Source organism: Eurosta solidaginis, chromosome 1 (assembly GCF_040869045.1).
Source record: "Eurosta solidaginis isolate ZX-2024a chromosome 1, ASM4086904v1, whole genome shotgun sequence".
NCBI lineage: Eukaryota > Metazoa > Arthropoda > Insecta > Diptera > Tephritidae > Eurosta > Eurosta solidaginis.
The window spans coordinates 384,613,108-384,640,345 of NC_090319.1; the positions used below are offsets into that span (position 1 = coordinate 384,613,108).

Genomic DNA, 27,238 nt, shown 5'->3' on the forward strand with positions numbered 1-27,238 from the left:
AAGATTCAAAACGATGGAGGCTCACTTTAAAAAATTGAAAGTGATATCTGAATCCCCAAAACGAAAGAAATGTATGCCCAACAATGACGCCAACTTGTCTTCGAGTCAGGGGCAAAGCTGTCCTCCTACGAATGTCGCTTCAACCGCGTTGACTAATACGAACAGGCTAACCAAAGACGTTATGAACAATGCAGCTCAGAAATCTCCACAAGAATCTCCACAAGGTTGTGCCGAGACTTCCAGTGAGACGATCTCTGGCAAATTAAACGATGCACGAACTAATAGTGGTACCTTTGCGGCTGTTTGTTCTACGTCACCAATGTTGATTTCGCTGGACTCCCCAATTCATCCTACACCTCCACCGGTATTTTTAGCTCCAACAATAACAGTTACCGATACTGGGGTTGTTGCTAGCGATGCAAGTGTACCTGAAAAAAATAGTACGGGCTCGATAACCAACGCTATAACGGCCGCACCTTCCCAGCTCTCTGGTGCGCTATCCGCTACTCCTTTGCAGGTGACTGCCGTGCCACCTCGTAGGGCTGTATTTGTGTCCCGATTACATGCCTCGCTTACCGAAAATGACATTGCTCATTACGTTTGCTCTAAACTTGGTGTTGCACCCACTAGTAACATCAATGTGTATAAATTTAACTTTAAATATGAGAGAGACATCTCCTCATTTAAAATATCCCTTTCAGATGAATATTTCGATAAGGTACTTGATTCCTCTTTTTGGCCCAAGCATACTGTGGTTCACTTGTTCACGAGAAAGGTGAGGGCCGAACCTGTTTTATTACAGCCAAAAAACGGTATGACGAACACAGTAATAACAACACAAAGGTAATTGCTGATCTGTCCCGTCTTCTCATTAATTATCAAAATGTTCGTGGTTTACGATCAAAACTTGTTCCATTCTTCCTTAATTCTTTCAACTTTTCTGCACAAGTTGTAGCTTTTACGGAGACCTGGCTAAAGCCTGATAATTACAATTCTGAGGTTTTTTCAAATAAATATGCTGTTTATCGGCGTGATCGCATCTCTAGAGCGGGAGGTGTCCTTATTGCTGTTGAATCTAACCTATCGTCTGAGTTGATTTCGCTGGACAATATCTCCCATATCGAATTCATAGCAGTTAGGCTTTCATTCGGTAGCTATAGCGTAATTGTTTGCTGTTCGTATATACCACCTCGTTCGGATATGGATGTTTATGCTAGTCATAGCTCGGCCATCTGTGATTTGCATTCGCAGTTGGGAGATAACGATAGACTTGTTGTTGTTGGTGACTTTAACTTGCCAACAGTTAGTTGGGTTAATATAAGTGATTCAAACTTTTTAACTCCCACTGCTCAACATGAGTTTCTCAATTGCTTGTTAGACTCATCTCTTTTACAGATTAACAATGTTCCAAATAGTGGAAATAAAATGCTGGATTTAGTATTTGTGGATGGCTCGGTGGGTACTGCCCTTACGCAAATACCACCTTTATCCCTTCCAGAAGACCCTCTTCACCCTACGCTAGAGATATCACTTGATATCAGCCTACCCCGTAGGATTCAAGTACAGTCTCGTCCCCGATCTAGATGCTTCTACAAAGCGAATTTCATTATGCTCAATGATCTGTTGGCTTCCCATGATTGGTCGGATCTCTATGCTTGCACTGATGTCGATTCGGCTATCTCTATATTTTACAGTACGCTTGATAGCTTCTTTGATACCTGCATTCCTACTCGCTATACCCTATGTTCGAATAAGCCCCCTTGGTTTTCAAGGCAACTTATCAGACTTAATAACATCAAATCTAGGCTTTATAAGAGGTTCAAGAAATCTGGAGCATCTGCTGACCTCTCTAAATATCTAATAGCTCGTTCTAAATTTCACCGTCTTAATCAGCTTTGTTATAAAAATTACTTGAGTTGTTGTAAAGCCCATTTTTTTAGAAATCCAAAAAAGTTTTACAGTTTCGTAAATTCAAAGCGGAAAACTTCTGGGTATCCTTCCTCATTAACCTTTGGAGGTAAAAAAGCTTGCACTGATGACGACGTTGCTGAACTATTTTCTGAGTTCTTTAAGTCCACGTATTCATCCAGTGGTTTACATTCTGGTCAATATCCCTATCGCTTAGATAGCTCGAATTACATTAGGAATCCTGCTATTGATGGTAATATTGTTCTTCAGAGTCTTCAATCTTTGAAGCCCACCTTTTCTCCGGGACCGGACGGTGTTCCTAGCTGCGTGCTTAGGTACTGCGCCGAAAACATGTATGAGCCTATTTTAAAATTATTTGAGCTATCTCTGGGATCTGCGTCATTCCCGGCACTTTGGAAACAGTCTTTTATTATACCCCTGCATAAAAAAGGTAGTAGGTCAAAAGTTGAAAACTACAGGGGTATTGCTAAACTTTCAGTCATTCCTAAAGTCTTTGAACAGATTGTCACCAATCAACTGCAATATCAGTGTTCTAGTCTTTTATCTCCATGCCAACACGGTTTTATTCGTCAAAGGTCAACCACTACAAATTTGCTTGTATTCACCTCTATAGTTATGGAAGGATTTTTAGCGAACAAGCAAACGGATGTCATCTACACGGACTTCAGCAAAGCATTTGATACCGTCAACCACGAGTTGCTTATTCATAAGCTTGATTTACTGGGCTTTCCGTTTCACCTATTAATGTGGCTGAAAAGCTATCTTTCTAACCGGACCCAAAAAGTCCTGTTCAAGTGCAATCTGTCGGAATCGTTCGGAGTTTCCTCTGGCGTACCCCAGGGAAGTCATCTAGGCCCTTTGCTCTTTGCCCTTTTCATTAATGACTTGCCACAGACAATATTATATTCCCATACTATAATGTATGCGGATGATGTAAAACTTTGCTACACTTACTGTCCTACCGATTTGAGTTCCTTGGATCTTCTTCAGGCCGACTTGGACTCGTTCCAATGTTGGTGCACAACAAATTTATTAGCTTTAAATTGCTCTAAATGTAAGCATATGACATTTCACCGAGTGAAGCCAGCATTGAAATCTTATGTAATAGATGGTACGCCTTTGGAGCGTATATCTATTGCAAATGATCTAGGTGTCCTTTTTGATCCGAAATTGAATTTTAACATGCATATTTCATCTATAGCCAACAAAGCGTTGGGTTTACTTGGATTTGTTAAAAGATGGGCTAAAGAGTTCGATGATCCGTACCTCACTAAGGTTCTTTACACATCGCTGGTTCGTCCAATACTCGAGTATTGCTCATGCGTTTGGTCCCCTGTTTCTCAAAAGCATATAAAGCGTCTTGAGTCAGTTCAAAAGCAATTTTTGATATTTGCATTGCGCGGCCTTAATTGGGACTCAAGTCTCCACCTTCCTCCATACAGAAGTAGACTTCTTCTTATTAACTTACCCACTCTGGAAAATCGGAGAATATTACTGGGGGTATTGTTCATCCATAAGCTCATTATTGGAGAAATTGATTCCGCGGACCTCCTCAGCCGCTTGTTTTTTGCGGTTCCCCCTAGAGTATCCAGACACTACGTTCCTTTCTATTTACCCCTTTGTCGACGAAACTTTGCTAAAAATAATCCTCTTCTTATCTGGTGCGCGCACTACAATGACTTGTATAGCTGCATCAGTCTTGAATGTACTTTTGCCACTATACGTAATGCAATACTTGCCTATCTAATTTAAGAGATACAAGCTAATTTAATTTGCCGGCATTTATTCCTTCGATAAAAAACAGGAACTATCTCGCTTAAGGATGGAGGAACATTTATCAACATGTCTCATTAAGAAGGAACAAGACAGTACTGTGTTGATTGGAATCTGGTGCATTCCAACAACGTAAAAAACATGCTTTTTCAAGAGTCACTGACCGGAATCGTATGCATTCCGGCAGTATAATCTTATGGGTCAGGCATCGAGCTGATTGGAATCCGGTGCATTCCAACAACACAGGTCATGTTACTTTTTTATGCCTTGTGATGGCGTATCCTCATTACACTACTCTTAGCACTGCCGGATTCCCATGACATGCTGATTGGAATCTTGTTGCATTCCAACAGGGAGATTGGAATCCACTGCATTCCGAAGTCATGCTGAGCGGAATCTGATGCATTCCGCCAGTATAAGATTTCGGCATAAGATCTTATTTCTGCTCATACTTCTTATTATTATTATATTCTGAAATTAAATAGTAATGTTCATTAATATTTCTTTGTTTGTAATATAACATTGTTGAAAGCTCGATATATCTTAAATTTTATCTTTTGAGTTGTATATTTATATATCTTTTATATTATGCAGTCGACCATAGTTTGTCGTCGACTTTAAATAATAAATAAATAAATAAATAAATAAATAAATAAATAAATAAAATGTTTCAAATGCATGTGTATGAGTGTGTGTTAGCGCATCGCTGGAAAAACTGTGAAAATCGTTCGTTTTTATGGGGCGAGCAGGTGTCGGTTACATAAATTGTATCTACCTGTGTGAAATACAAGCTTACAAACATACATACATGCAAAATACATACAAACCTTCGAAGTTATCGCTAAATTTTTAGCTTGATGATGATACGCTTTATGTATGAGGTATCTTTTTGCTTAATGCATTTCGAAATTTTAATAAAATTACCCTCGTTAACACAATTAGTAACTCCCAAAGTAATTTGAAAAGCTTCAATCGCATATTTTTTTCGAAGCTTGGAAATCTACATAAGAACTTATTAAATGTTTTTCAAAATAAAAATTTTTTTCTCTCAATTAAACTTTTTTTAATACAATAATAGTAAAAGAAAAATATATTCGGTATTATGTAATTTTTTTAAAAATTGTTTTCTGTAAAAATTATTTTAAGAATGGATTTCATAAAATAAAAGAAAAAATGTCTCAATTATTTATTATATAACGAGTTTTTCCTTGAAAAAATATCCAAAAATTGATTTAAAAAATTGGAAAAATCTCAATGGAGCTTGTTTTCCCTTTTTAAGAAGAATTTTTTTAAAGAAATTTATGAATGAAATAAAACAAATATACTGTGTACTATTTTTTTCTCTCTTAAATAATTTACTTCCTCTGCGAGTGCCCAGCCATCGCAAATTTTCGGTCCCGAACTCTTGGCAATTATGTGTTGCCGGACTTAGGGGCGATGTCAAACTGCCGCATCAAGGACATCAGTAGGTATATTGTTTTAACCAAGTGGTTTGAGTAAAACTATACGCAGGCCTGAAAATTTAATTGTTTCCAGCAGAAAGTGCAACAAAATGGCGCCTAGAGCGCTACTTGGGCCCGACTCCATAACGAATCTAACGATTTTTGCTTAAAAAAAAAAACAAAATTTTAAGAACAAATTCCATAAAATATTTTTTTTTTTGGAAACTCCGAGAAAAACTAAGAATTGCACCGTCCGACAAATTATTTTGCCTAAAAATTTGCCTCATTTTGCTTTTCTTCGCAACGAGTGGAATAAAAAAAGTAAATATCAATATATCAGAAGTGTAAAATTAACAAGTAAGGACGCGACTGTCTTCAGTAGTGCCGTTGAAATTTCAAAAAATTCATAAAATCTGATCAATGAGTTGTTATATGTAAACATCTTGTGGAATTTCAAGCTTTGTTGAAACGAGAAAGGAATTACGTTAAATCTCTTATCCGAACAATAGTTTGTTTTGGATATCTGATATATTTAATCAATCTTCTAGTGGTTAAAACGCGGAATAAATGACCAGAGGCCTCTTTTTCGAAAACATTTTCGAAGTTTACATTCAAACAGACAGACAGACGGGCTTAGCTAAATCAGTTCTACTCGTCATCCTGATCAATTCGGTATACTTATTGGTGGGTCTATCTTGAGATTCGTGACAAACTTAATATACCATTTCACTTTAATGAAAGGTATAAAAAGTGTTTATGAGGAAAATGCTTGAGCTTTGTATATGTAGTTGTTGTTATTGTAGTAGCGATATGGGCATTCCCTGAAGGCCTTGGGGAGTGTTATTGATGTTGACCGACCATCTCGGAAACGATTTGGCATGACCACATGCAACCTTCTAGGCCATACCGCCCTCCCGCCCCTACATCCATCAGGAGTTCGGGGTCGTCAGAGCCTCGGCTGTTAATGAAACATGATACGCCACGAGTAGGTGAGGTTGACAATTTGGTTGGAGAAGCTATATATTGCGCTGGCAAACCCTTGAATCAATTGGTGTTTTAGTCGCCTCTTACGACGGGCATACCTACCGCGGGTATATTCTAAGCCACCTAACACGCTGGGGCAGCTTCGAATTTTTTAATGATAATTAGTTTTCTGGAAAAATTACGTACCGAATGGAACCGAAAAATGTGATTTTCGTATCGTATGTGAGAATATCTCGAAAACAAGAACCAAATTGAAAAATATGATTCGGTATTCAGATTAAGCGAACCGAAGACCTTTCGAAAATTAATAGCTCAATTGTGGGTGTGGACCTTTTTCAAATTTTTTGGGGTTGTGTTATTAGTTTCCCAATTATACCGATTCAAATTTTTTAAAACAGATGTGGCGACTGCACGCAATTTTTTGATTCGATGTATTTCAGAAACGGTGGCTTTTTGGAAAAAATAATTTATATCTTTTTTGTCTAAACATTTTTTGAATGAAATCATTAGAAAACCATTTTTTAAACTTTTTCCATGTACCGCATCAATGGGCAATTTTGAAGTCTTATTTTTGATTATGCTGTGAACATTTTTATTCTTTTACAGCTTGTTGAGATTTATGTAACATCGAATGTCTATATTGACCGGTCTATGAGGTTAGGTTAGGCGGTAGCTGCCCTGATAGGGGAGCAGTTATAGCTACTTATAGAATCGTAACATGGCAATCATATAGTTTACAACGAGGCCGATCTCAACCTTTGATAAATCCTCCTGAAATTCAAGTGAGTAACGACGAAATACTTTCGTCCAGCTCAACATCCTTCATACAGCACCATTAGGACGGGGCTTCCAGTATATTGCAACGTACCGCATGGAAGCCTTTGGATAGTGCCTCGTCAAACCCCCAACTATTTCGGCAGACCTTGCTACCCTGTAAGAGCTGAATCGAGGCCCATCTATGCAGGAGTAGACCACAGATAGCCAACGAAATCCCGAAATCCCTAAAACCATCTGCCCAGATATTAAAGTCTTTCAAATTTTATGAACTATATGCAGTTCTTCAGCAAAGCTAGTATACAAGGTTTTGCATCAGCTTAATTATTTTTGCTATTTTTCTATAAAAATTTCTATCAATGTTTAATGAGACCAATATAAGTGAAATTTAAAAACTTTACTCAAAATTCAAGGAAATTCGACGAGTAATGTGTGAGTCCTAATCCCCAAAAGGACTACTTATTTTGGCAATTTTTTTCTACACAGTTACACAGCGCCTTTGATAAAAGGTTGTTGAATTCCTCCAGCTCATCTACGGTGGCAACCTCTTTGGATTATCCAAGTCTTACTTCGACACGTTTCTGAAATTAGTATGAGGCCGTTTCTTTCCAAAGTTTTTCCCCATCTCTTTAGCTGAATGCTGACGGTGATATATGCATGGTCTAATAAGGATGGCGCGTCAAGTGCGCAGAACTCATACCCTGTTATATCTGAACCCAATGTAATATCAAGAACATTACTTCACGTCGGCCCATCATACCCCTGGTAGAAACCTTTAGGTTATATGTACTGAAAGAAATGACGTTGGTGAAGTCAACAAATCAGATTTGTCGTTCTTGAATTAACAGACATTCAGAAAAATGGATCTCATTATTACCAAAGAAAAACTTTTCCTCTCAAGCTTACAATTAAATTAATTTACAATACTCTTTAAAAATGTTATATACTGAAACAACTGATTAGTCATTTCAATAAAAAACAACTGCCAATATTATGCAAATGCATCAGCTTATTTTAAAGAGATGCCAACGCTCATGGTGCTTACAAATTTGTTCTTATGCCTATCGTGCCACAAAAATCGCTGTCATATCAATCGCCACTGTTCTAATATTGACAGCCGCTACATAGCGGTACCGCTTTCGAAGAAACCAAGCCTTAAGCATTTCCATTATATCTTAACCTTTTTATTAAACTAAGTTTTCATCTAATATTGGAAGAAAAAATAAAATAACTTGTGTGTGATCTCTGAACATCAATGCCGTGCGGTTGACTTTTTAACACTAAAAGCAAAGAAGTAATAATACTTCAAATTCTTACTCAATTACCTGCTTGCACAAATATGAATAAGCGTATCTGGGAATTTGTTGTTTTTAATTAAAAAGAATCTTAATTGATTTTTTATCTGAATACTGTGGCTACGAAGAAAAATATTATGAATTAATATCACCGTCCTTTTGACAAAAAGCAATAAAAAAGCTCATGTCGATGCCTGATAAGAGCTAATAATACTTTATAACAAAAATTTTACTCATTCAAGGTTCGAATCGAATAAAGAACAGATGTAAGCCCAAGTGATTTCTCAAACCCTTCTCATACGTACATATATTCTCAACTTAAGTATGAGGTAAAAAACATTTCAAAGGAGTGTTTATGCCTCTAGAACCTAAAGCGTACTGATGATGAAGGCTTATCACCCTTCGAAATTGATCTATCTGCGCAGCTATGGAAGGTTGTCTGAACAATTTTCTACTTACTATTCCAAAAACAAAATACAATTTTTCAAATTTAGAAAGATTAAAAAATAACAATAATTATCATTAGAAAAAAATTATTGTTTTGGCCTTGAGCTCGATTCGAACCTTGAATGATTTATCAATAGCCCGATAAAAACAAAAACAATTGTTTACAAAAATTTTACGCAATGTATCTACGAGGAGATCAAGGCCGAGATTTTCATTCAATTTGAGGCGTGCTTCATATAAATTTGTTTCTATAATTTGGCAAACCGAAGAAGATTTGACGATGAGCTGTACGAGCTATATGTAGACATCAACATGGTCCAGCAGCGGCTGCGCGGGCTAGGCTATGTTATGCGAATGAAAGATGACGCTCCGGCCAACAAAGTGTTTCTATCGGAGCCTGCCTATGGAAGAGGGTGGCCCCCACTCCGTTGGAAGGACGATTTAAAATCCCTTGGTGTGCCCAATTGGCGTCGGTTGGCAGAGAGAAGGAGCGACTGGCGCACCTTGTTGGACGGCCATAACCGGTTAAACGGTTAAACGCCAATTACGTAAGTCAATAAGTAATTTGGCGAACTTGCATATGTTTGTACTTTATGCTGCCACCGAAAGTCTGAGTTTTCGTCGAGAAGCTTTTATGGCAAAAATACATTCGGCGTGTTTGCCGAATTACGGCCGAGAGGCTATCTCGCTGTGAAACAACTTTTTATATATTTTTGACTTGAGCCCAGGATCTTACGTGTGTCAGGCGGAGCACCCTACCACCAGACCACGGCGGCCGCCACGGCTTAAGAAGTATGAAGAGAAATATGGCCCAGGTAGCCCCAAATTTTATTTAACACAAAATGTAGATCAAAGGCATGCCTCAAATTCTCACTCAATCATAGATTTTTAGAAGTGCGAGATGTTGGACGCTTTCAGCGAACAGGTTGTAAACATGTTTTCGTCAGTGGAGTGATAGAAATTTTGTTTCATAAAATTTTAAGCGAAAGTAGATGCCTCTTAAATTATTATTCACACTTCACCACGACATTATGAGGAACAATTTTATTCATAGCCAACATTTGAAAATGTCACAGAATTGCCAGCCAGTCGAATACACGATTCAATCACTAGAGGTTTGTTCTCCAATGATGACAGAGCTTTGACATTTCCAAATTTAAGAATCTGGACGGGTTGCTTTTACGAAGTAAGCAAAACGGGAAATAATTCAATCTCCTTCAGTAAAAATAGTAGCAGAAAAGTACCTTTAGTAGTATATTAGTAGTGATAATAAATTTGTAAATGCCAACAGGTTTCGGAGGAAATAATTAATTTTCTACTAAATATTTCGTGAATTGATAAAGAGCTATGTTGGTTTGGTCATTCTTTCAGAATTTGTTTGAAGAATGCCATACGTTACAATTTTATTCAAAAATTCACTATTTCAAAATTTGTTTCTAAAACTCCCTATCAGAACATCAGCTCAATGCATTTGGACATAAGGGGGAGTTAATGAAAAGCATTCTGAGATAAGGCGTTCGTCAATCTAATTATAATATAGGGCTTTTTGTTACAAATCATGAAATGAAAATTTTTTGAAAAATTCAAATAAATTTTGTTACCAGAAACAGAACTATAAATTCTCGCAGATTTCGACATGGTGCACCCAAATCTGGTGTCGGAGCAGTCAGGCACTTTAAGATTTCGTAATTGGTTTTATTAGAAAATTTATAGAAGTTTTTTTAAATTATCTTAAATATAAAAGGAAGAATTTTAATTCACGAAATTTGGTAACAATCGTTACTGCTATTTTCGTGTACGCTGCTGTACTTACATACAATGGCACTGAAATACAAAATGTCATAAATCAATTTTACTTACTATGGTATTTAGCTTTTCAGGTGATGATATGTATCAGTGTGTATGTTATTCTAAATCCACATTGTGAGCATTGCTAGGAAACGAAACAATAGGATTGCGGCTCACAAAACAGTTGGCGCCACGGACGGAAAATAATAATTTTTTTTTTTTCGGAGTCGAAAAATTTCGGGTCAAAAAATTGTCCTAGGTGAAAATTTTTGAGTTCCCAGGTATCCCTATAGCAATATCATGTCGAATCATGCATCCTTTTTATTTTTCGAACTTTTTCCATAAAAGTCCACATATAAAAGTAAAATCTGTATTTTTATTTTTTTAGTCCGATAGAACTAGTTAATAATAAAAGTCCTGAAATAAAAGTTGAATCAAGACTTTTATTTTTTAAGGCCGAAATAAAAGTCCCGCTTGATAACAAAGAAACGGCTTATCCGAATTAAAAAAAAAAAAATTATTTCGGATAAGCCGTTTCTTTCTTATCAAGCGGGACTTTTATTTTTAAAAGTCCGAGTTTAGCTAGTTCTATCGGACTCAAAAAATAAAAATCCGAAAATAATTTTTACCTTGATCCAAATATATTTAAAGTCCAAAATTAATAGTTTAGCAAGGACTTATATTATAAAAGGAATAACAGTTTCAGCCCCTGGTTGGCGCATTGCGGTAAAAATCCAGTACTTGGTAACTGTTTGCAATTTACTGTTATAACAAACTTTGAAAAGCGGAAAACGGATCTATGTTTGAACAAATTAAGCGACAAAAAACTTTTTGTTTTCTTTACTATTTTCTCAAATGTAAAACGTTGTCATCTTTGCCTGAATTATCAAAAGCAACATATTTTCAAATTTTTCGGAGTTGATAAAACCAAAACGATGGTGAACTTGTACCACGACATAGCAGAGCATAGACACCAATATTTTGTTGCACTTCACCTTGATTTTACTTATCTAACGTAAATGGCTTGCTGCTATGTTTTTTTCAATTTTCCTAATGACATTAGAGGGTTTCATATTTAATTAATTTTCTTCATTATGGAATGTCGTAGCTCGTTTTATCATTTCATACGATAATCAGTCAATTAATTGCGGAGTATGAGTAATTCGATTATTTATAACTGTTTAAGTAATTTACTTTGTGTCGCTTAGTTAACGGAGCTTGGCTGCAAAGTGTTTTGTCTGTAAAGAATGTCGGTAATATTAAAGAATAATTGGTGGTCTTGTAAAATTAATTAATTTCGGTGAGGCGAAATTGCGTTTACGTTTCAGTTATCTTTAGCATGTTTCCTGTATGAGGTGGCGCTTCGTTTTTTCTTTGACATACAGCAGTGAATAGAAAAATAGCAGTGGTAATTTTTAATAAATTATGTTAACCTAGTAAATCCTTTCTTCAGTTACGATATATAAAAAAAGTCTATGAATTTTCCGATTGAAACTATGCAAACCAATCTCAAACCCGTTTTTGAAAAAATTCGAAAAGTCGAAAAAATTTTACGAAAACTTCGAGTTTTTTATTTAGAGCTTTTTGATTCTTTTTGAGTATGCAGTTTTGTAGTCTAATAAGTTTTAGTCTAACAAAGTACAAGTAATAGGTTTGTCAAATTCGCACTGATTTTTGAGATTTTTTTTCGAAAGGAGTTTTAGATTTTGCCACGTATAAAGTGTTTATTTTTTTTTACATGGAGGAAAATCTAAAACACGCTTTGGAAAAATAATATTTCAAACATCAATGCGACTTTCGAGATACCTAATACATTTACTTTGTTATACTAAAATTCATTGATTAACAAAACTGACCCCAAAATTTCAAAATTGTTTTGATTTTTCGAATTTTTTCGAAAATGTTTTTGCATAATTTACGAGGTGATAGCTGTTTCGATTATACCCTCTAAATCTCTTCAAAGCCAAGAAAATCCAACCTAATTGACGAAATTTGAAAAAAAAATACCACTGCTATTTTTCTGTTTGCTGCTGTAGGCCCAAATGAGCCTTAGCATCTGCGGTCTGGGTTACCTCGCTTTCCTGGCAGAGTTATTGCCCAGTGTTTACAGATCTAATCCAGAGCACACTACTACTGTCCAGCGGAACTGGAAATCCCTTGAGCTCAAATAGTGATTCGAAGAATCTGCGCCGAGTACTATGTGAAGTTGTAGTGGCTACGTCAAAACAATTCGTGGCTATCGAGTGCAAGACCAAGCATATTCAAATCAGCCTCTGTTACACGCTATTAAACTGATCTGAGTTGAGATCAATATTCTCTCGCCCTTATAAACTTTCGCGTGATGGCAGAGGCTGTTTTGCGGGTTCGGGTAGAAAATGCCAAATGTTCCATAATTGTTGCCGTCGAAGCAACCGTGCATCCGTGGCATTAAAACGTACCCTTTCCAAACTGTCGCCTACCCCGGTACTGCTGTCACATAAATTCATGTAGCATTTCGCCTTTCTCGTGTTTTAAGAGCCTTCTGTTGCTCCTGCGTCCATGTTCTCTTTTTTGCTCCGAGTGTTGCTTCTACGAAGTGGCTGATTTGTTGCCACTCTTTTGGTGCGCTTGTTGTTTTTATAGCGATAAGGACACTCCCCGAAGGCTTTGGGAGTGCTGTCGATATTGATGGTCCTTTGCCGGATACAGTCCCGGTATGTTCCGGTAACACGCACCATAAATGTACTAGCCCGACCATCTCGGGAACGATTTGGTATGACCACATGAAACCTTCGAGGCCATACTGCCCTCCCACCCCGTAGATCCATCAGGAGTTCGGGGTCGCCAGAGCCTCGGCTCTTAATGAAACAGAATTCGCCATGGGTAGGTGATATTGGCAATTGGGTTGGAAAAGCTATATATTGCACTGGCAGCCCCTTGAGAGGTTTGCGCTATATTTTTTGCTGTAACATTATCGATTGTGATTTGACCGACTCTTTGCTGGAGTATATGTCGGTTCGAAAGAAGGTGTGTAGCAGCATTGCCTTCATCTATATCTCTGTACTCAGGCTAATAGGATGATGTGGATTTATATATGTGGATTGCTTACATTTCCGCTTGATATACGCTACAATAGTCGGTAAGGCGTACAAATATATCTTGTTCAGGCTGTGGAGAAATTATACCTTATTTTTATCAACCTTAAATCTATCGGTTTCGGTCGGTCTAAACAGCATTTTGTCTTTTTGTCGGGTGAGAGTGTACTAGACATGCAAAGTGAGTTTTGGTATTGAAATGAGGTGTTGTGGTGCTCAAAATCGTTGCACAGCCATTTCATCCCTGTTTCGCGACAAATGACACCCATATCAGTGGAGGTATCCCCCTTCCTCTGCTTCCAAATACGGATACCGACAGGACCATACATTTCTGCAGAAATTTTATCCCGAATACTACGAAAGCCATACCATATTCCCTTGGCATCGGCCATGATTCACAACTTTACATTCCGAACTTTTCTTTTCAATTGCCTACTCTTTCTAAAGTAGTATGCTGAGAAGGCAATTTCTGTTGAATTCCCAGACAACGGATGCAAGCCCGCCTATCCGGGAACTAAGGGCACGTCTCCGTAATAATAACTATAGATTCATTAGAAAGCCCTTAATCTCATAACCATGCGCCAGTTTACTTGGATTTCCATTATGTATCTATATTGGGTCCCAGGCATATGGGATTAAAAGGAAATGAAAAACCGGATGAGCTAGCTAAAAGGGGGCTTGCGGCGTATATCACCAAATTAGATTTGGTGAGATTAAAGGGCGGCGAGAGTTCCACATGGTTGCACGTGGGTGCAAAGTGTCTTAGCCTAAAAAAGTCACCCTTATCATTAAAAAGAGGGAACTAGAGCTATAGGCTCATGATATGTATTCTGAGAGGACACTCCCTTCCGGCGTAAGATGCTTTTAAATAGGGCCACGTGAATGATAGAAGATGTAGGAAATGCTCGTGCCCTCCGCGCGACAGGCTAGTACTCCATCTAAAAGGAGTGATACAGCTATGATATCTAAAAGCAGTAAGTAGCATAAGTCCTAGGATGCTTCTAGAGTTTTTATTACACAGGTCCTGGTTTATGTTTGGTTCTGGCTTTCAGTTTGGTCGATAAACAAACTTCTTGTAGTACAAAGGAATAATTTAGTCTATGTAAGGTCCTCAAGGACAGGCCAATATAACCAAATCTAACCTCCGTTAGAGTATGTGGTCCCGTTTATTAGATAGGGCTAAGCACGGATAAAATAACAGTGCCGTATTTACATAAGCTAAAACTTTACACGAAAAATGGATATCTGTGCTAATGAAGTTTTAAAATAAGTGATGTGCAAAAGTACAACAATACAAAATTAAGCAAACTCACTTTACCTATCTGTGCTCTTTACGTATGGGCCCATTATTATGTACAAATGTTTTATACCCGCAAAGTTATTAAACCCACAACGCCTCCCAAACCTTAACAGCTCAATTTTGTTTGGGATGACAAAGGCAATAAATACATATAAATTTCACTGTCTAAAAAAGAAAAAGAAAAAAAGGAACTAACATCAAACAACAATAACAACACAAACACAGTGTGAATAACAGCATCAACATTAGCATTACCAGCACTTCTAAAAGTAGCTATAATTCAACAGAACCCCCTCGAACAGCAAACTGAAATATTTATGTATATGGATGTAACAACAACCCACAGACATAATCCCATATCCTACATCCCCCAAAACCAATTTTGTTTGCATGTAAGTACTGAGTGTTTGTATATCCTTGTTGTTGTATCTTGATGTGTTCATAGCGGTTTTATGTCAAAACAAAAGGGGCATAATCACCCTGAGCTATTTATGTGTGTATGTATGTGTGCTTGTGTGTATGAAGTTGGAGACCTGGCGAATGATGCTACAAAAGTTACGCATTTTTCTTCTTCGGAGATGCTAGCCAGATAATATTATTTTGTGGAAATTTGTTTCCTGCCTTGGGGCATGTCAAGCGTGTCACTCACACACACACACGCATAAAGTGAATAGATGTTGCGCTCAAAGGAGGATTTTTATTAGTGATTTCGTTTAGAACGATTTTTGTTCGACAATGCAGGAACATTTGGCAAATATCATACTAAAACGAAAAAGGCATTTGCACCATTTCGTGTTAATGGTTTTGATGATTGGTAACGATACGTGAACGTAAATTATTATGAGTTTTTATGCCACGCTCTATATTACATATATATATACCTACATTATGCCTACTCAACATAGCCAGATGACAAGCCGGATGCTGTGCAGAATATTAACGTAAACATAGATGAAACTGGGTGGGCTAAAAAGGGGAGAAATATTATGACCACCATATAACTAGCATTAGAAAATCTAAAAACAATAATTTCTTATTTATACTTTATTAAAAAATCTGCTTTGTTAATTATGTTTATCAGTCTAATAAAAAGTTTATTCTAAATTTTTAGATTGAACTTAAAAACTGGAACTGTGGCTCGGTTGGTAAGAGTACTGTTATCGTATTGGTAGTGGTTTAGGAAAGACGAATGCACAGTCTCAATTGCCCTCTCATAATTTTGGGTCAAGGCTTTGTTAACTAGCTTGCTGTTTTAAATATAATACGTAAATATGATATCAGAATAGTATTTATAGCATTAATCCACCAAAAATGTTGTATAAAATATATTGCTTTCAGCAATTGCAATAACAACCCATACTTGGCGCACGGGTTGATTTATTTTAGAAATTTGTTCAAAACTTAGTAGTGAAATCTTATTTTCAAACTGGGCTAAGATAGTTAGTAGGCAGATGCCCGGAATACATCCAAGTTCCGATCACATCATGGTCATACTCTTAAAATAGTTCGAAGTTATTGCAAACGAGATCAGCCACTTCCATAGCCGCTTTCAAGTCGGTGCTAAATTCCGTTATCTTAGTAGCACTGAACATCATCCGGTTCACTGCTATCTAGGGTCCTACAGGTCGCTACGTCCGGTTTAGTTGTACCCATGTGGTCTAAAACAGCCGCATGACAGTTTTTCGGAATACAACTATGGCCCGATCCCAAGGTGATCATAATTTTAAAACAAATCGATGAATTCGCGAAAGAGGTGAGGCAGTTTTATAACCGTCCATATCATATCTCGAAAACTGAGCAACAATCGGGCCACCGCCCCTTACTTGTGATATCTTCAGCATAGACATCAAAGTTACAAATAGAATATATCATCTGATTTTCAAATAGGCTATCGATCTTCATTTATCACCCGCTGAAGGTGTATGCATCGCAATATTGTCCATTCTAACAAATTGCTGCCAAAACGCTAAAAAGTAGCAATATTGAACATTTTATCAAGCAGTTTACGGGTAAGGTATCACACTGGTTCGGAGCTCGATAATAATGCTGAGATAAAAAATGCCAATACGTAGAGCATGGATCAAGATATTTATATATAATTGGTCGGCATTTTTGTCTTAGTGTTATTTTTATTCGTTTTCGTTGTTTATGCGTAAATTTTTCCCCCAGCGGTTAAGGAGGCTTAGAATATACTCGCGGCAGGAATACCTGTCATAGGAGGCGACTAAAATACCCATATTATTCAAGGAGTTGTTTAGCGCAACCTTTTAAAGGAGTTGCGACCGAAATTAATAGTTTCTGCAACAAAACGGTCAACCTCACCCACCCGTGGCGAATACTCCTTCTTTAGCAGGCGAGGTTCTGGGGTTCCCAATTTTCTCATGGAGCTAGGGAGTGTGTGCGGGATGACTTAGAAGCTTCAATGTGGTCATATTAAATCGTTCCCGAGATGGTCGGGCTTGAACCCTAATGGTACAAGTAACCGGCACGTACCGGGTTCATATCCGGCAAATCTCTTAGGGAAGTGTCTTTATGGCTACACCAGCAGCAACAACAAGTGCAAACTTGTTGGTGTTTATAAATTTTTGTTACTGCTGCTTCTGTTTGTATTGATTTTGTAGATAATGACTTAATAACAAGAGTTCTTGTAGATTCCGAATATCTACTATAATAAAAACAAAAAAAATTAAATACAACAAGTAAGGAAGGCTAAGTTCGGGTGTAACCGAACATTACATACTCAGTTGAGAGCTATGGAGACAAAATAAGGGAAAATCACCATGTAGGAAAATGATCCTAGGGTAACCCTGGAATGTGTTTGTATGACATGGGTATCAAATGAAAGGTATTAAAGAGTATTTTAAGAGGGAGTGGGCCTTATTTCTATAGGTGGACGCCTTTTCGAGATATCGCCATAAAGGTGGACCAGGGGTGACTCTGAAATGCGTTTTTACAATATAGGTATCAAACGAAAGGTGTTAATGAGTATTTTAAAAGGGAGTAGGCCTTAGTTCTATAGGTGGACGCCTTTTCGAGATATCGCCATAAAGGTGGACCAGGGGTGACTCTGAAATGCGTTTTTACAATATAGGTATCAAACGAAAGGTGTTAATGAGTATTTTAAAAGGGAGTAGGCCTTAGTTCTATAGGTGGACGCCTTTTCGAGATATCGCCATAAAAGTGGACCAGGGGTGACTCTAGAATTTGTTTGTACGATATGGGTATCAAATGAAAGGTGCTAATGTGTATTTCAGAAGGGAGTGGGCTTTAGTTCTATAGGTGGACGCCTTTTAAGATATCGCCATAAATGTGGACCAGGGGTGACTCTAGAATTTGTTTGTAAGATATGGGTATCAAATGAAAGGTGTTAATGAATATTTTAAAAGGTCGTGGGCCTTAGTTCTATAGGTGGACGCCTTTTCGAGATATCGCCATAAAGGTGGACCAGGGGTGACTCTAGAATTTGTTTGTACGATTTGGGTATCAAACGAAAGGTGTTAATGAGATTTTAAAAGGGAGTGGTGGTAGTTGTATATGCGAAGATGTTTTCAAGATATTGACCAAAATGTGGACCAAGGTGACCCAGAACATCATCTGTCGGGTACCGCTAATTTATTTATATATGTAATACCACGAACAGTATTCTTGCCAAGATTCCAAGGGCTTTTGATTTCGCCCTGCAGAAATTTTTCACTTCCTGCTACTTGATATGGTAGGTGTCACACCAATTTTACCAAGTTTTTTCTAAAGTTATATTTTGCGTCAATAGACCAATACAATTACCATGTTTCATCCCTTTTTTCGTATTTGGTATATAATTATGGCATTTTTTGCATTTTTCGTAATTTTCGATATCGAAAAAGTTGGCGTGGTCATAGTCGGATTTCGGCCATTTTTACACCAATACAAAGTGAGTTCAGATAAGTACGTGAACTAAGTTTAGTAAAGATATATCGATTTTTGCTCAAGTTATCGTGTTAACGGCCGAGCGGAAGGACAGGTGGTCGACTGTGTATAAAAACTGGGCGTGGCTTCAACCGATTTCGCCCTTTTTCACAGAAAACTGTTATCGTCCTAGAATCTAAGCCGCTACCAAATTTCATAAGGATTGGTAAATTTTTGTTCGACTTATGGCATTAAAAGTATCCTAGACAAATTAAATGAGAAAGGGTGGAGCCACGCCCATTATGAAATTTTCTTAAATTTTTATATTTTATTGCAACATATCATTACTGGAGTCGAATGTTGACATAAAGAAAGATATTAAATTTTTTGTTAAAATTTGACTTTAAAAAATTTTTTTAAGGTGGGCGTGGTCGTTCTCCGATTTTGCTAATTTTTATTTAGCATACATATAGTAATAGGAGTAACATTCCTGCCAAATTTCATTATGATATCTCCAACGACTGCCAAATTACAGCTTGCAAAACTTTTAAATTACCTTCTTTTAAAAGTGGGCGGTGCCACGCGCATTGTCCAAAATTTTACTAATTTTATATTCTGCGTCATAACTGCAATTCACCTAGCAAGTTTCATCGCTTTGGTAATGAATTATCGCACTTTTTCGGTTTTTCGAAATTTTCGATATCGAAAAAGTGGGCGTGGTTATAGTCCGATATCGTTCATTTTAAATAGCGATCTGAGATGAGTGCTCAGGAACCTACATACCAAATTTCATCAAGATACCTCAAAATTTACTCAAGTTATCGTGTTAACGGACAGACGGACGGACGGACATGGGTCAATCAATTTTTTTTCGATACTTATGATTTTGATATATGGAAGTCTATATCTATCTCGATTCCTTTATACCTGTACAACCAACCGTTATCCAATCAAAGTTGATATACTCTGTGAGCTCTGCTCAACTGAGTATAAAAATCAAAACATCGATCAACTGAAAAAATCGCAATGTTCACAAAACGCGAAAAACTGACTGCCCCATCCAATTGTCGGAATGCAGTTTTTATTTTTTACAAAGCCTTTTCTGGCTAATAAGTAAAGGGCGTTAATCAATCGAGTACACAATTCTGTTGTACTTTTAACAAGGAAATTCAGATTTTTAATAGCTCCCTTTTGTACGATATAACAATGACAGAATCATAAGAAGGTGGCGGCAGGCGTTATGCACTGAAAGCTAAAAACTGATATTTATGGCACTTTTGATCTATCGCAAATAGTTGAATCAACTAAAGTCGAATCTAAAAATAATCTTCATCAAATGTAAGCCACTGTTCTGTTAAAAAAAAGGTACAAATAAAAAGCTTTTCTCAAAAGTTTTTGATGTTGCTTTTCCAGGTTTTGATCCCAGGATTTTCAGAGTGAATTTTGCATAATATTGGTGTTGTTCCCTTTTAAAATGACCAATGAATTCCATTAGATTAATTGAGAATCTATCATTTTTACAGAATATTATTAAATTTAGAGCAATAGTTTCTTTTTTGCTGAAATAATAATTTGTCCTCTTCAATAAAACATCGTAGAATCAAATCAAATCAATTATGTTATGAATTTTACTGAATATTTGCTAAATCAAGAACAACAAACTTTGATTTGTTGATTTTACCAGCTTCAGTTCTTTCGGTGTAGTTTTTTTAAGCGCGAAACCCATAAAATTACTGGAAAATATATTTGTGGCATTTGTGGCGTGGTTTAAGAAACTAATAATACTAGTTTTTAGTTTAATACATTTTTTTGGACTATTAACTTACATCTTAGAGTCCATTCGGGAAAAAATAACGAGAATTTTGATAGCTTATAGATAAGTGACTAAAGTGAAGATGGTGAAAATAGTCCCAAACTCAAAAAAAAACAAAAAGCTCTACCTCAAAAATTGTGCTTGAGCGTTAATGAAATAAGCTCTATTCTATGGCACATGAGAAAATATTGTTACGAATATTAGCAACACTAAGGGGTACTGTCATCTCTAAGCCGATGCTAAGCAGTGACTGTATGCACATCAATAGTTCAATCATTATGTCTACACATATGTACGTACACGCAGCGGAGAAGCAACGCACAAACACATGCAGATATATTATCTGATTTATGCAATTATAATTGTGGAAGTGTCGCTCACAAACACACGCGCATGAGCTGTGAGAGAAGCTATAAAAATTGTGCATCTGTAGTTATAGCTGAGAAACTTATAGCAGATAACCAACTAGTAGATTCTAGAACAGAACCGCGTAGAAATGTCAACGAGGAAACCAAACACTATAAAAGGCAGCAACAGTAGAGGCGCGAGAATCTGTTGGATTTAAGACGCTATCTAGTGAGCAATGGCAGTATTATCAGTTTCATTTAAGCAAGCTATTAGTTGAGAGTTATAAGAGTTATTGTGAAGTACTTTAAGAAAGGCCATTTTGCATTATTAAATATTGGAGTTATTTATTCAACAGTTTAGCGATACGAACGTTAGTAGAAGGTTGCGAATAAGAGGATTTGCAGTAAATTCGTTACAATATGTTTTCCAATCAAATTAAACTATAGGTGAAAGATTTTTCTACGGCATTTTAATTATGTATATCGAAACCTAATAACAACTTAAGTGTATCCAACAAAAATAATATTGGACAGGAAAAGGTTTTCCACGCGCTATACTTTCAAAGGGTAAAAAACCCAATAGAAAAAGTGGATTTCATCTCGACCTCTTGTAAGGTAACATAATTCAAAATTTTTTCCTTTGAATAATACGACTTGGAACTATGACGTGGCACTTTAAACACCTTTTCCTGCAAAAATTTCCGAAAAGATTTGAGCGGTTGTTTCTAAATTTTTAATGCTGCTTGGCCCGGGATTTGAACCCAGGATCGTTGGTATGGTAGCCGGAGCACGCTACCACCACACCAATTTTGCTTTTAGTGCTGGGTATGTATGAACACGACATTTATACATTATGTACTTGTATTTTCAACTTTGATTCGATTTAAAGCGGATGATTTCGCCCACTTAAGGGTGTAATATAATTGCGTTTCAAATCAAATCCTTGTCACTTATCTTTAAAAATTTTGAAAATATATTTAGCTAAGCCATTCGAGCATAACTTTTTAAATTTCGTATATCTTGAAAATTTAGTGCATATTTTTTCGAAGCGATTTCCCCAAATCTTCAATTAAGTGATTTCACATTTTTACATCCCTTGGGAATAAGCGTAAGTTTTTTGTTGCCCGTATCAAACAACAAATGTTGAGGAAAAGCCAGAAACACTAAAAACTTTTGTGTGCGTTTGCAATACACAATAATCTCTGTGGAATAATTCAAAATAAAATAAATTTAACTTACAATGCGATTTTCAGTGTAGAGAAAGTAAAATTTATTCTACTTCGCAATCCCCCAAGGACATGAACGTGTGTCCAAGTAGCTGGTTTAGATGGTTTATTTTTACTTCAATTTATTTTGCAAATTCGTGTCTAAGCTACATACATACCTACAAGCGTAAATATTCATGTATGCTGGTTTGCAACCAAGGTTACTTTAGTTGGAAATCAAGAGCTGCAAGTAAACCTGCACACAATCTTACTCACATCACATCACATCACTTCATGTGGACACGCATGTTTTGTACAATGTCGTACGTGTCGATTTTCGGATGTGATATGACTCCCAACGTAATGCATCACATTTCAAGGATGAGTGAATGTTTCACGCTTAAATCAATAAAATTTAGAAATAAAAAAATATAATAAAGACTCAAAATTATAAGAACCATTGAGAAAGAGACACGATAAGAATTTTTTTGATGAAAGGTAAGCGGGTACGCTGTTGTTGTCAAAAGCAAAAGAGGGTTCTCCGTTTTAACAAGTACAAACCCAAGACCTGACACGCACCCTTCTCTTATCGGCATAAGAAATAAAAGTGCCGCGATTTTCATGAATTTCATTTAAAAATTTTTATTTAGCTTAGATGGAATGTAGGTTGAGATTAAATGTGAGAAAATAATATATGTATGTAAAAGTATCCTTTTATAACTCAAGAATATTCACAGACTATTCTTGCTGCTTGCCACTAATCATATTTGACCATAAGCTCGTTGTACCCATACATTTTCCATTACACAATCTATGCTCTAACAACAAAATAAAATCAATAAAATAAAATAGTGTGTATTACAAAATAATTCTAGTAAATTCTGCAGTGAAAGTCATCACACCTGGTTAAGCTCCCACTAAGCGCTAAATTGTCAATTAGCCTAACCCACTTTTGTCCCACTTTGATTCGTGTAATCGTCTGTATTGAGCCGCACTTGAAATTTGAGAGCAAACGAACAACGCTAAGCAAGAAACATGCAGAAACATACAGGAATTCTTGATAAAGTGGCCAGCTACTGGTAATACGTAAAATCATTAACACCCGGCTGGTATATATAACCTGTTACTTCTATACAATAAGACAGTAATACTCTCCGTTAGGGAGCGAAATGCAATTTTGGACAAACAATTTCTGTTAAATTCCCAGAGATGGGAATCGTAACAGACAAATTACTGATGGGCCTCCCAAAAATATAAGAAGGCGTCTCCGGTAGCCGTCGTTGTGGGCGCAGCATGCTACGCCCATCAAACCGAAGATCCTGGGTTCATGTCTCGAGCAAAGCGGTATCGAAATTTTAGAAAAAAGTTTTTTTAATTAAAGGAAAGTTTTCAAAACGGGATCGCGCCTCGGATGTGGTTTGGTAAGCACTCCAAGTGTATTATGCCATGAAAAGCTTCTCAGTAAATCTCTTGCAGATGACATTCAGAGTTGCTTTAAAACATGTAGAAAAAAGTCAAAAAGGACCACGATGCAAAGAAGAGAAGCTTGAACTAAATTCCCTCGAAGTAATAGTGCCAAGATTTTTTCAGAAGTTTGTACTAAAGAGCAAAATAAAGGCCCGTCAGCCTCATTCACACTGGGTCGATGGAGTCTTATGCCCATAAATGCCTGGACCGGGGTTCGCGGACTCCGGAAATCTGGATGTTGGAATCAACTCTGACATACACAATGTGTCCTATCTTTTCATTCGTAATGTGGAACCAACGGCTCTGACACTAATGTCTTTCTGGTCCAACGCAACGCCTTGCACTTCCGTGAGAGGATATTGATGACAGTTTGTGAATGATGGCACCTGGAGGTGAATCAGCACTTCAAGAAATAATTCTAAAATAATAGCATTCCGCATCATGCTATCTTTATAATAGAACTTTGAGCATAGCTCTTCTAAACACTCGTTGGAGTTAAGTTGTTAACTCGCTGCCTTATAAAAGAGCACCTCACGTCTAATTATTAAGCGAGTCGCTGCTTTCTTGCCATTACGTTAATGATAAGCCATACCTTGATCCTAGGCGTTTGCTCTGGATAGTCGAATGTGTCCTAATAAGGATATTTACGGCTCGTCCTTGCATAAGTTTAAAAGCTGTGCATAAATTTACTTCTTATGAAGTTTTCACCTCGCAATCCTCCATTCAAAGGTCTTAAGGCACACATTAGAAAATGGGCATTAAGCACTCGAATTACCATCAGTAAATGAACACTGGCATCCCCTTATTGTTCCGCAGAATGCTTATAGTCAAAAACTGCAATAACGGCACCTCGTAAGAGATATTTTTGTGCCCTGACTTCAGTAAATTGTTATGAAACGTAATCGAGCAGCATAAATCCCCTTCTTCCTCCCAGTCATCTCGTATATATTAGATTCATCCGTGACCGTGAAACAACTACATTGTTCTTTCCACCTAAACTACACAGAAGAAAACCTACTCACCTTATCGCACAGAAAATAAACCACACTACCTTTGCAAATGAAGGTAAAAGTACACCACCTTTCTGCGTACGCCTTCTCACCTTTCTCTGACCCGTAGTTCACCCAACTCCGCTGTGACTATTTTGCCACTTAGCTGATAATAAATTCTGTGATGGGTGGACACTATCCATCTAAGATCTCTATCGACCGGCCAGTTCAACATAAACATCGGCAGAGGAATTAGTGTCTTTCTTTTTCAAAATTGGCGTCAGTTCTCTGCTGGGTATAATTTATATAAATATCTTTACTCTTGGACTTGTTGTTTCTGTAGTTAAAAGCTTGCTAAGCCAAATTCAGAAATGGATTAGCACATGTTGAAAAACAAATGCACATGTATTCGTGAGCATGTATGTATATGTGTGAATGTTGTTAAGAAATAAAGCGCATTGCATACAATTGCACTTGAGCCGCAACTTGTTGAAGTGCCGCGGCTATAAATGAAGCTTAACCTATGCTACCAATTGTAAAATACAACAAATACAATACAGAATGAACGGAAATTTGTGTCACAATGAATAGAGAGACCCGACATTGTCAAGTGTTTGCAGAGGCTACGGAAAAGCCATTCAAATTGAAAAAACTCCGCTCAAGCCAAGAGCTGACGAGAGAGCATTGAAGTGTAAGGGATGTGACTGTAATAACAATACGTGTTTTATGGGGTTGTTTGGCATATAAATATACAAACACAAAGATGTACAAACATAACGAAAAAGAAAACAAATTCAAGGTTAAGGGGGGAATTATGCACGCCTACGCTAATGAACTGCCATGCGGATGGGCTGTTCGAATTTATTGGATGTTGTTGTTCCACAAGCTTGATTGCACAATTAGAAATAGCAAATTTATATGAGTTTTTCAGAAGGATATGCTTGGCTGGTTGTTGCCTTACTACAACTTTGGTTTCATATATACATTTGTACAAACGTATCGCAAGAACACTGTGCGAAATTCAAAATATATACTTCGCACGACATAGCCCAAGTTGTAAGTATAATCAGGTACCCCGACTTTTTCATACTTTTCAGGTTTTTTGAAAAAATTGGTAAAATCTGGACTTGGAAGTAAAAAACTCTGCTACAGAAGGTTTTAATTTTGGGGTGGCATAAAGTCAACGACCAAAAGGTCAACTGATGGCCATAAGACTTAATGACCTTCATGAATTTGACTTTATGGCTATTATCGACTTTTTCGTTTGCCGTTATAACCATTGCGGAAAAAAGATCATAACCATGTACAACGCTCTAAGATCAGCATAAAAGCGAAAACATTCGACAGGATTTGTTGGACGTTTAGTTAAATGTGTTGTTCTTTTATCCGGCCATTTTTTCCCCGATTTTTCATTTGACTGAACAAAAATATATCGAAAACAAGTAAGGAAGGCTAAGTTCGGGTGTAACCGAACATTACATACTCAGCAGCTAAATGACAGCTTGCAAATCTTTTAAATTACCTTCTTTTAAAAGTGGACGGTGCCACGCCCATTGTTCAAAAATTTACTAATTTTCTATTCTGCGTCAAAAGGTGAACCCACCTACCAAGTTTCATCGGCTTATCCGTCTTTGGTAATGAATTATCGCACTTTTTCGGTTTTTCGATATCGAAAAAGTGGCCGTGGTTATAGTCCGATTTCGTTCATTTTAAATAGCGATCTGAGACGAGTGTTCAGGAAACTACATTAAGATACCTCAACATTTACTCAAGTTATCGTGTTTACGGACAGTCGGACGAACGGACGCACGGACGGACGGACATGGCTAAATAATTTCTTTTTTCGCTCAGATCATTTTGGTATATAGAAGTCTATATCTATCTCGATTAGTTTATGCCGTTACGGGGTACCGTTATGCGAACAAAATTAATATACTCTGTGAGCTCTTGAGAAACAAAGGATTTACTTTATGACGGCCATAATGTCAATATTGGTGAAATAGCAACCATTCGAAATTTTTGTGTTTCATATGGTCAATGACCATTGGTCGTTACTTCAATTGAACTTATGGCGATTTTAAGTGATCATAAGTCAATTTACGTCATGTAAGTTGAATTCATGTCACCCCTCCGTTTAAATACCAGTGGTTAATTTTAAGTCTTTGCCTCTTAACACCTGATATTGTTTGCTAGATTAGGCTTACAATTCATGTGACACGTTTTTTGCTGCACAGTTTAATATGGCCAAATATGCACGGCATTCTATTAATATTGGCAACTATCAATGGAATAATGATAATCTCACCAAAACTACACACAGCTCATTAGAATCACATTTAATTGATGTTCGATTTGTTCCGAATCATTTGTAACCTTAATGAGTCATACATAAATATATGAGTGAATGTTCGTTCAGCATCTTATGAAAGATGATAAATCATCTTACCGAAGGTAATTTATGTACAGAAAATGGATCAAAGTAAAACAGTCAACATTAGCAAGTTAGCCTTTATGTGAACTCAGGGACTATACCTTTTAAAACTGATGTCCAGTTAGAGAATAGCTCGCTCAGACACTTGAAAAATTCCTTACGGAGAGTCGAGTAAGTTTCGACAGATATATTTACGGATGGACATCCTTTTGATTGTAGAAGAAGTGTTTAGTGCTCTACACCAAACTAAAACACCATAGAAGAGAATCAGCCTGACCAACATGTTGCACCTTTG

General features: G+C 36.9%; 1 protein-coding gene across 1 annotated transcript in view; it reads left to right on the forward strand.

Annotated features, from left to right (window-relative positions):
• The window catches only part of VAChT (Vesicular acetylcholine transporter), a 61,337-nt gene that overhangs the window by 1,686 nt on the left and 32,413 nt on the right, over positions 1 to 27,238 (forward strand). The window lies entirely within an intron of this gene.